General features: G+C 42.3%; 1 protein-coding gene and 1 non-coding gene across 2 annotated transcripts in view; both read right to left on the bottom strand.

The window, feature by feature from the left end:
- Positions 1 to 12094, bottom strand: part of LOC126419930 (uncharacterized) — a 477157-nt gene that overhangs the window by 319297 nt on the left and 145766 nt on the right. The gene's annotated exons all lie outside the window — the stretch shown is intronic.
- On the bottom strand, positions 7841 to 7913 carry Trnav-cac (transfer RNA valine (anticodon CAC)). The gene has a single exon. It is a non-coding gene; the product is annotated as a tRNA-Val (tRNA).

Here is a 12094-nt window from a genome sequence, read left to right on the forward strand (position 1 = left end):
CACCAATTCGTGAACTCTGTGCACATTGTCTGGAATGTGTGTAGTACGAGGCCTGCCACTGGAGGAGAATCTTCAATATTGCCGTGACCGCTTTCATCACGTAACCTGCTTGCCCACCGACTAACTGTACTGCGATCGACAGCAGCATCTCCATGCACCTCTTTCAACCTCTTGTGGATGATTCCCACAATCTCGTTTTCACAGCACAGGAATTCTATGACAGCACGTTGGTTCTGACGAACGTCAAGTGTAACAGCCATCTTGAAGACATGCTGTGACGGCGCCACTCACGGGAACAGATTGAACTAAGTTTGAAAACAAGCGGGAAGGATGTATTAACACACTGTAAAACTTTCACACATGCAGAATGAAACCTGTATTGTTACAAAAATATTGTGGATTTCTTTTGGAGTGACCCTCGTATTAACCAGAGATCTTGCAATGTTAATTACTTGAATTTGTTACCTCGACAAATGTATTCCCAAAATTTCATTTCTTTACATTAATTATTTTTTGGTGCTGCGATTATTTTTCCATCAGTGTAATAGGCGCCACCCTAACGGAAAAGGTCAATGAGGTTTAAGTGGGGCAGATGTATAACCCCCTTCTTAGAACTGATGATATTTCTGATTCTAAAACGCAAGCACCACAAAGCATCGAAGAAGTCACGTCAATAGCGTTACTAAATATTGATTACAAGTTAGAAGCAATAGAAGCAAAGTGCCTCGCAGAAAATTTGAAAGTGGCAATGAAGAAAGTCATCAGCTCATGGGAGACTTGAGCAATGCATTGCAGGAGGAGGACACCGTCAGGACGTACAGATATGTAGTTGCTGACGTCACATCCAACAAAGCTACCGCAGCAATAATATCCATCGACTTTCAGAAGGCTTTCGACAGGATGAAGCGAGGTTGCCTAATGAAGACACTCCCCGACTTGGTTTTTGGCCAAAAATCAAAGATATTATGGAGAATATTCTAACAAACGTGATTTCGAAAATGACACTCAACATGGCGTTCTCCAAGAATATAAAAATGAGGAAATCAGTCAGGCAAGGATGTCCGCTGTCCATGGCTTTATTGGCGGCTGCACTCGACCCACTTCTACGCAAACCGGAATCCAGCATCAAATGCTATAACATAGGAAGAACCACTGTTGCTTGCATGGCATATGCAGACGACACATGTCTTCACCTTTGACGAAGAAGACGTAGGGAAAATACAAGTCACAATCTCATTTGAAAAAGCGTCAGTCCCAACCCCATAAAAACAGTGCTGCTCCAAATACGAAATGGATGGTTGAATACTGCTATTTCAGTGCACCAAGTAACGGACGACCACAAGGCACTCGGTGTGAGAATTCAGAACTGTCCACTGAAAATTGTTGCAGACAACTGGCGTAGTATCACACACGCCACTAGAAAGCTCACCAGAACGAACGCGAACGGAAATCTATCTCTGAGCCAGAGAATGGTGTTAAACAAAGTGGCGATCCTGTCGAAAGCCCGGTATATGACGCTAATTCTATGAATACCAGCATAGATAGCGTGGGCAATGACAGGAACACTACTCTATTTACTGTGGAGACGAGAAATCCTTAAGGTTCCACAGGCAACGTGGGCGCAACCAAGAGAAGATGGCGGGTTAGGTTTGGTGGATGCAAAAGCAAACTGCGCGACCGTGCTGAGCACTGAAGACAGACGAAAAAAATTTTGACAGCGTTTCGACCAGTTTCATCAATATATACCGACCGCAGTCTAAGGAAGCGCCAGTCTACAGCGGTCACATATCTTTCAAGCCGAGGCACATTCACTGAAGTGACAAAAGTTACGAGATAGCAACATACACATATACAGACGGCGGTAGTATCGCATACACAAGGTACGAAACGGCAGTGCATTGGCGAAGCTGTCATTTGCTCTAAGCTGATTCATGTGAAACGGTTTCCGACATGATTATGGTCACATGACTAATTTTTTTTTTTATAGAAGGCATTTTAACCATCAGCTGATAGCTGGAATGCATTACGTCTGTTGAACCTCGCCTTATGAACATATTGTGAATTAATAGCCGTTGAATGCGGGTGGGACGTTGAAACTAGACGTTTCGGACATTCCATTTCGGAAATCTTCAGGGAATTCAAAATTCCTAGATCTATAGTGTAGAGTGTGCCGAGAATACCAAATTTCAGGCACTACCTCACATCATGGACAACGCAATGGCCGACGACATTTACTTAACGACCCAGAGCAGCGGCGTTTGCCTGGAGTTGTCAGTGCAAACAGAGAAGGAAAACTGCGTGAAATAACCGCAGAATCAGTGTGGGATGTACGACGTACGTATCCATTAGGACAGTGCGGCGAAATTGGCGGTAATTGGCTATGGCAGCGGATGACCGACGCGAGATCTTTTGCTTGCAGTACGACATCGCCTGCAGTGCCTCTCATGAGCTCGTGACCATACATACGGTTGGGCTGTAGACCAGTGGAAAACCGTGGCCTGGTGACTCCCGATTTCTGTTGATAAGAGCTGATAGTAGGGTTCGAGCGTGGCGCAGATCCAATGGAGCCATGCACTCAGGATGTCAACAATGCACTGTGCAAGCTGGTGGTGGCTCCATAATGGGTTGCCCTGTGTTTGCATGGAATGGACTGGATCCTCTGGTCGACCTGAACCAGTCACTGACTGGAAACGGTTATGTTCGACTACTTCGAAATCAATAATTTTATCTTGGAACTCTTTCATTTGGTCCCTGTTCGCATAGAAAAAACAATATCAGAAATTGAGTCCGCCTTGATGCAATTCGGCGACAAATATCACCATCATCATTGGATTTTTTACTCTTATTTATTGTAAGTTACAGCATGTTTTAAGAATTATTGTCGCTGTTTGCGACATATTTTGTGTGCGTTTTTTTGACCGAACACCACGTCATGTTCGTTGGATGGATGGTATGTAGCTGCTTTTATACACAGAGAAACGAAGTGTGAGAGTTTTTTTGTGTATAAAAGCAGCTAAATACCATCCAACGAACATGACATGCTGGTTGCTCAGTAAAAAAAAAAAAAACGGCAGCAGAAAAAAGAGAAAAAAGCGCACAGAAAAAATGTCGCAAACAGCAAAAATAATTCTTAAAACACGCTGTAACATATGTTACGTCTGCCACAGACGGCCCCTTCCAGGCAGACTACACTCAAGACACCTCTGTGTACCATATAACATACACAAGCACTTGCAGGCGCAAGCAAGAGGAAAACAATTCTTCGAAACAAACAGAACTTGCTAGAGACTAATGCGAACATTTTTCTGCAGAGGTCGCCTCACAGATACAGGGAAAGTTGGAGTACTCCGCGGGCCTCCGCCGGCTTTATAAGGCCACTGCAGCAGCAGTACAGCCAGTTCCTCGCCGAGCTAGGACCAGCTCCGATGGACCTCACCGACGCTCTTGATGAATGGTCGTCTACAAGTTATTTGTTTTTGTGTGTATATAGTGATTGTTCGAGAAGTGTAGTTCAGTTTCAATAAACGACATTATACTGAGTGCTCTGCAATACTGAGTATTCTCCAACATACAATAAATAAGATTTAAAAAATGCAGTGATGATGGTGATATTTGTCGCCGAAACTAGTTTGGGAGAGTAAAGAAATAAATGAATAACAAGGTGTTTTGCATCAAGGTGGACTCAATTTCTGATATTATTGTTTTACTTGGGAATAATTTTCAGCAATTCCCAAACAATGATCTCATGTCACCGGACCACGATTGTTCGCGACTGATTTCGAGAACATTCTGGGCAATTCTAGAGAATGATTTGGCCATCCAGATTGCCCGCATTGCATTCCATCGACCATTTGTGGGACGTAAACGAAAGATCAGTTCGTGCATGACATCCTGTACCGGCACGTTTGCAGTTATGGACGGCTATAGAGGCAGCAAGGTTCATTATTTCTACAGGGGACTTCCAACGACTCTTTTGAGTCCACGACACGTCGAGTTGCTGCACTACGTCGATCAAAAGGAGGTCCGACACGATTTTATGAGGTAACCTATAAATTTTTTCACCTCAGTCTAAAGCAGATAATAACAGACAAAAGCTACGCGCTGTTCACTGTGTCCAACCCAATAAACAGGACGCCACGGAAAATACACGGCGAGCTCAGGGGACCGCCGTAAAGTGAAAAATGGGCGTAAAACTTCTGGACCATGACTGGCCACGGGAGAATATCTCAGAACGTGTCGTGACAGCCTACGCCAAAGATTCATGGCACAGATTCTCCTGGAGGCAGAGCAGCGAAATACGGGCAGCCCGTAAAAGAATGGTGGCGCATATCAACAGGACCGAAGCTAGAACCATATGAGTCACGGCGCCCTGATAGAAGCTTTCCGAGCCCCAAGTGCGTAGCAACTCTGTAAATCCTCACGATGACAACACATGCAGTCATTACAAAACGCCAGAAGCATAAATTGAGCTTCCTCGTGGACTTGTGGGAAGAGCACAACAGGTCTATACAGCGGAAAAAGTACCGAGAAATGTTCCAGAACTACAGGGTGTCCAGAAAAGGACTCCCAGATTTCAAAATTAAATATCTCGAAAAACAAAGATCGATAGAGGAATGCAGTAACCGGTACGTTTATTGTGAAAGCTGTAAGAAGTTTATACAACAGTTTGAAATAAAGTTACAAAAGCCGCTAACAGATGGTGCTGTAATCGCCATACGTAATGCGTAGTACAAATAGTGATCCGAAGCCCAGAGCGATCAGTTCCACTATTGAAACGTGAAAGGAGGTTAGCGTAGCGAAGGAAGAGATTAAAACCATGTACTCCATTGAACAACGCGTTTTTCTGGTGCTAGAGTACCGCAGGTTAGAAGAGAGTCCTACGGCAACAAGGCGAAGTTTTGAAGCACGATTTAATGTTCCAAAAGGACCCGATGCGAAAACCATTCGTACGCTCTTCGCAAAATTTCAACGAACAGGCAACGTAACTGATGATCTAGTGGGGCATGTTGGCCGCAAGCAAACCGCAGTTACGCCTGAGAATATCGCCACAGTTTCTGGAATTATTCAGCGAAATCCAATGTCATCCGTCCGTAGAATTGCATCTGAGACTGGTTTGAAGCGTTCCAGCACGCAGAAAATACTGAGAAAGAGCCTACACATGTTTCCATTCAAAATTCAAACGCACCAGGCCATACCCGTACGAGCTGTGCAACAAAGGGTTGCCTTTGCTAATCAGTTGCTCACAATGATTGATAGTGAAGGATTTGATGTTGGCTGCATCTGGTTTACAGATGAAGCACACTTCCACCTGAATGGATACGTGAATAAGCAGAACTGGCGATTTTGGGGTTCCGAAAAGCCATATTGGTGTGAAGCGAAACCCCTGTATTCTCCTAAAGTTACTGTGTGGGCTGCAGTATGCAGCAGAGGCATTATTGGCCCTTTTTTCATTCGAGAAACGGTCACTGGCGCACGTTACGTTGCAATTTTGGAACAATTTGTCGCCACACAGCAATCGCTAGAGGATCGACCAGGTACTGAATGGTTTATGCAAGATGGAGCCCGACCACATCGGACCGAACAAGTATTTCGCTTTCTTGAGGAATACTTCGGGAATCGAGTCATTGCTTTGGAATATCCCAAATATACTGGTGCAGGCATGGATTGGGCTCCATATTCGCCGGATTTGACTTCCTATGACTTTTTTTTGTGGGGCACAGTGAAAGACATGGTCTACCCGAAGCATCCCGCGACGCTGGACGAGCTTGAATCAGCGATCTGTGTGGCATGTGAATCCATTTCGGTTGAGACACTACGAAATGTGATGGCGAATTTCATTCTTCGTTTGCGCCACCTCTGTAGTGCCAATGGTGAACATTTTGAAAACATTGTGATGTGATTGTTTGCAAATATTGTTTTCATACGATTATTTCACTTATGTATGCTGATATGAGCTGTACAGCGTACAGCGCCATCTGTTAGCAGCTTTTTTAACTATTATTTCAAACTACTGTATAAACTTCTTACAGCTTTCACCGTTTACTGCATTCCTCTATCGATCTTTGTTTTCGAGGTATTTAATTTTGAAATCAGGGAGCCCTTTTTGGACACCCTGTAGCAGAAATCGTGATGGACGCGGCCTTCAGGGACGGAGACCACAAAACGTGACGTGCCCGTCACCGCACCCCCTCCTCCCCCTCCCCAGACATGCCCCAGTCGCCACTGTCGCCACACTCCCACCTCTAACACACCCCACACAAGCGTTATATCGAAGTGATAAGTGTTAAGTGCATATTCTCTGATCAATTAAATGTGGTCTTCGTGTTCATGAGTGCTCCCTGAAGTTCCCGAATGCAACTAAAGTACGAAATCAAAGATTATCTGTCAATCATTACGAATACCAGTGTAAATTTTGTGTCTTATTGTGCTATGTTGTAAATGCCTCATAAAATAATATTTCTATTTATGTGTTTTTTAAATTGTTGTGTGCAACCAAAATGTGCAAAAAATAAAAGACCCCCATTATAGAGAAGCAGCAGATATAACTTCTGCGTCCCCTTGCTCCATATAAATTAAACAATATTTCTATATACAAATGTTCTATATCTCTCCTCCTCTCTGTCTGTGCCTCTCACTCTCCACCCTTCGCCTTTCTTTAACAAAATTTTAATTTATTATAATGCACTGTGTCCGACCCTTATGTTCTTTGACCTCTGATCATACATCGTGAGTCCAAACGTAATTTTCTTATATCTTTTCATTATTGTTCACGTGTAAGTCTTCATTATTTCATGTATATCACCAACTGTCTTTTGCTCCCTGACCAATAGATCATGTGCTTAATTGTAATCTTCTTTTATTTTGCTATTCATGTGTATGTTTTACTTTAGTGTATGCCATTACGTTTAAAAAATGCACCACAAAGGATGTCACTCCATTTAAAATCAATAAAGAGTGATAAAAGAGAAAACTGCAACATGTAAAACCATAAATACTTTCGCTTTCACAAAAATTGAACCTAAAAAGCAACCATATCACCAAAAATACAATAAAACATAAGGACATTTAAAGGACAACTAACAAATTAAGACCCTGAAAATAAACAAACCATGAAATCTATCAAACTAAATTATATGTCTTTATTTGAAACATAAAAGAAATAATTTTTCTGGACACAAACGTAACTGTTATAATTAGTAAGTATAAGTTTTCATGCGTTAGAAAAGGGGCTCAGCATGAATTTTCTACTCTCGTCGTTGCACTGCCGCAGTGCCCTGTGCGGCTGGAAGCCATTACTTCCTTCCTATTTGGTTCAAATGGCTCTGAGCACTATGGGACTTAACTTCTGAGGTCATCAGTCCCCTAGAACTTAGAACTATTTAAACCTACCTAACCTAAGGACATCACACACATCCATGCCCGAGGCAGGATTCGAACCTACGACCGCAGCGGTCGCGCGGCTCCACACTGTAGCGCCTAGAACCACTCGGCCACTCTGGCCGGCCCTTCCTATTTCTTTGTCATCCCGTTTCCTATCCACTCTCATCCCAATTACTCATATACACTACAGTTCTTAAGTGACCAATCAAAATCGGTGTAGGGAAATCGGTTTACGAAATCTGGTTTTGGGAGGTCCATGTAAAGGCAGTGACAAAAATATTTAGGTTAACATCCGACAAACAACAAAATTTTTTGGAAGGCAGTTTTTAATATCGAGGTTGCTACACTAACCAGTAAAACCTTTATTCTGCTAGCCTAAAGCGTCTTTTCAGGTACGACTCTACTTCGTACGTCTACACTGTTCTCAATGACACGAAACTATATTTTGAATTTAAAATAATGTTTCCGCCCGGGATCGAACCGGGGACCTTGCGCGTGTGAGGCGCACGTGATAACCACTACACTACGGAAACGAACGTGAACCCCCTTGTTGAAGACAAGAGAGAAGTGTTATGCGTTCAGCGCTACTCTCTCTCCCCTCTCCCTCCCTCCCCACCCCCCCCCCCCTCCCGCTAGTGCGGAGCGAACCAGTTTTAGCCGTCTGTGGTGGGGCCGGAGTAATACGTCAGCTCAGAAATCAGGGCACGGTCTGACTGGGGCATCGTAACACGCCGGCACTAGCGCCGAGCGTATTCGCTGGCTACGTGCAAGAGACAACACATGCATAACTTTCGAGGGTTTTCCTCGACCGGCAGCCAGATAAGAATGGCCCCAATAATTAGTCGTAGATTCGCTGTGGGCTACCAATTACCAGCAAGTCGCCTAACCTACGGATAGTCACCCGTAGGAGTGTATCCCCTCTCTCCCTCTAACACACTATTTCGTTAAGGGGTCGATAGGATATTCAAAATTTTCCAGCAGATCTCAGTGGCGAACATTGGTCACGTCTGCATAGATAATTCTGAATAACTTAGAGCGCAAAACAGTTGTGAATCAGCGTTGTGAGGTATAATAATTCACAAAACTTGTAAAATTGTTTATTACTTATCTTTGTCTCTTCTTTTTAGTTTTCACGGTTGACACAATGTGACAAGAGGTATACTTCTTCGCTGATGAGAAGAAATCCATGACGATGATTTTGGTTATCACCACCTTTAGGAATGATTATTTATGAAATTTATCCTCGTGATTACGAGGGGCGTTTGAAAAGTCCGTGCAAAAATAAATTTACTTACTTGTTTTGGGTAAACCTTTTTTTTTATTTTTCGACATAGTCTCCTTTTAGACTTATACACTTCGTCCCATGCTGTTCCAATTTGTTGATCCCTCCAGAATAATAGGAATTGTCCAAGTCTGCAAAATAGCTATTAGTAGATGCAATCACCTCCTCGTCTGAATAAAATCATAGTCCCGCCAGTCATTTCTTCAAATTGGGGAACAAATAGTAGTCCGAGTGAGCCGAGTCTGGAGAATAGGGGGACGTGAAACAAGTTGGAATCCTATTTCCATTAATTTTGCGACCACTGCTGCTGAGGTGTGTGCAGGTGCATTGTCGTGACGGAAGAGGACTTTTTTGCGGTCCAATCGCCGGCGTTTTTTTTTGCAGCTCGATTTTCAAACGGTCCAATAACGATTAATAATATTCACCTGAAATAGTTTTACCCTTTTCCAGATAGTCGTTGAGGATTATCCCTTGCGAATCCCAAAAGACAGTCGCCATAACCTTTCCGGCGCAAGGATTGGTCATCGCCTTTTTTTGGTGCAGATTCTCCCTTGGTAGCCCATTGTTTAGATTGTTGTTTGGTCTCAGGAGTATAGTAATGTATCCATGTTTCATCCACAGAGACGAAACGACGCTTTAAGCCCTGTGGATTCTTCCTGAACAGCTGCCAACCATCCTTGCAACACTTATACAATTCCGTTTTTGGTCAAGCGTGAACAATCACGGAACCCATCTCGCAGATAGCTTTCTAATGTACAAATGTTTATGCAAAATATTATGTACCCATTCATTCGAGATGCCCAACAGCACTAGCAGTCTCACTCACCTTAAATCTTCTGTCATCCAACATCATATCATGGATTTTATCAATGATTTCTGGAGTCGTAACCTCCACAGGGCGTCCAGAACGTTCAGCATCATTTGTGCTCATATGGCCACTCCCAAAATGTTGAAACCACGTATAAACTGTTCTAATCGAAGGTGCAGCGTAATGTTTATCAAGCTTCTCTCTAGTCTCCTGATGCGTTTTGCCTTTCATAAAGTAATGTTTAATCACCACACGGAATTCTTTTTCGTCCATTTTTTGACAATCACTTGACGTCTTTGATTCACACGAATGCCGGGCACACAGAAATAGACCAATATGGCTGAAACTTGGTGTTTGTTCTTTCCAAAGATGCTACTAACTAAACATGACCTAGGTGGTGCCATCTCTCGGACTTTGCACGGACTTTTCAAACGCCCCTCGTATTTCCCTCTCTTAATACTTTGTTTCGAGGAACACGGCATAACACACAAAACCTTGAATTACAAAAACTTTTCTAAAAAAAAGTCCGCCTTAACACCACAAAGGCTCACAACACTTCTCAACAACGACTACTGAGAACACGTCGAAAAGGCAGAGAGATCAGCGCTGTATTCAACGATAAAAAGATGTTGTTTGAAGATAATTTATACAGGCCAATAGAATTTTATGGGTAATTCACGTGGAGGTAAAAAAGAATGGAGTTACCATTACGTCACGAACTTGAAGCCGACGTTCGTCATCTGACAGAGCCCAAAACATTAGGTTGACTGCGTTTATACCACTACAGTTCACAACGGTGATACTTCCCCGTGTCAAACTGACTTGACAGCGGTTTCGACCGTGGCGTATGTATATCGACTTCCCTGGTCGTAACCTGAATAGCATCGGGTGCTTTCATTCTGTGGAGATGTAATCGTTTCATCAAAAATGTCAGCCTGAGTCATTTACGGGGCTACCTATCCATCCAATCCTCATATAAAGTTTCACGGAATCACATTTCATTCATAAATGGAGCCGCCATTGAAGCAATATTTTTTTTTGTACACATGATTCATGGTTGTCTTGTTTACTTTTTTTCTTTCCTTGTATTTTTCATTGCCTTCCAAACCGCAAACGCTCCGATATCAAAGCCACACTGTATTAACCTTCTCCTCCCCGCAAAACACACGGCTACGTGACCGCGCTGATCGTTGGCACAACATCTCATGTCCTAAATTCCTTTCGCCGATAATTATTCATTATTCATGTTTCCACCCTCTTTAAAAAAGATTCTGGCTAGAACAGCCGGAGACAATGGCCGTGTGTGTGAGTTTTCCGTGTCTGATTGTATCAATGTGTGTGTATGCCTTGCTTCCTTTCTGCTTGGCGAGTGAGTAGAAATCTATCCCCTTCACAATGTAATTTTTCCTTAATGAAGTTTGTTGTGTATAATCCAGTGCACTTCAACAGGAACAATACCTACGTAATTACAACACTAGAAGAAAAAATGACATTCATTACGGCACGTTAAGTTTGTCTGTAGCACAAACAGGGGTTCACAATACTGCAACCAAAAATTTTGATCACTTACCCAGTGACATAAAATGCCTGACATACAGCTTACTAAAGTTTGAAACTAAGCTGAAAATGTTTCTCTTTGACAACGCCTCCTGTTCCGTAATGGCTAATGTGTAAATGGCAATGCGAAGGAATTGTTGATTAACGTCTATCTGTCTTCAATCAAAAACAAAAAGCTAATAAATGGTCAACAAGGAGGCATATTTACAAAAAAATTGATGTTAATATAAAATGACTCGTTTCACATCAGTAGGATTTATCGTGAATATGATACATGCAAATTGATGTATCACAAAGCATGGCATACACTTATAACTTTGAAGAAAATGAAATTCAAACGTACATTCCAGTTGTGACACGTTTGGTTATTAAAAAAAAAAAAGAGTTACTGGCGAGAAATATTCCGGGAATAGAAGCAAATAGGCTACTAGGCTACTAGGCTACTGTTGGCAAGATAGGATTACATGTTTTTTTTACACAGATCAGGCTATCATTATTTAAAAATTGAGTTACAGATGCGTTAAAGAAAAATATCCTTTTTACGGGGTCTAAGCGTTTGAGACCATTCCCTTAATCACATTTATAGTATTATACAATGCGGGAACATGTTTAAGAAAATTATATTGTTTATTTATACCCCGTAAATTGCTATTACTGGTCACACACTGAATGAGGCATGATAGGTAAGATTTCAGAGTGAGAAGATGTAAGCTGCAGTGAAACTAATGCACTGACAATCTAATAAAACAAGAACTCTATTCTGCATGGAGCTATACCTCTACATTTCAATAATGGTTCACTTTGATGACATGCACAAGATGCGATAGACTGTCTTGCTTCTTTGTTCACTGCACACGTTAAAGGGCTAGCAAAGAACACGTAGATTGGTTTTTGGCAAACGTGAATATTAATAATGCTGTGCATATGAGTTGAAAGCTAAAACTGTAACGAACAACGAGCAGTACCAGCACCACTAAGAAAACAAGCATTGGTTTCGGAGTTCCAGCTTCATTCGTTACCAATACAAATATAAAAAAGTGGAATTAAATGGATTACGAAAGCATGCG

This window comes from Schistocerca serialis, chromosome 9 (genome assembly GCF_023864345.2).
Source record: "Schistocerca serialis cubense isolate TAMUIC-IGC-003099 chromosome 9, iqSchSeri2.2, whole genome shotgun sequence".
Classification (NCBI taxonomy): Eukaryota; Metazoa; Arthropoda; class Insecta; order Orthoptera; family Acrididae; genus Schistocerca; species Schistocerca serialis.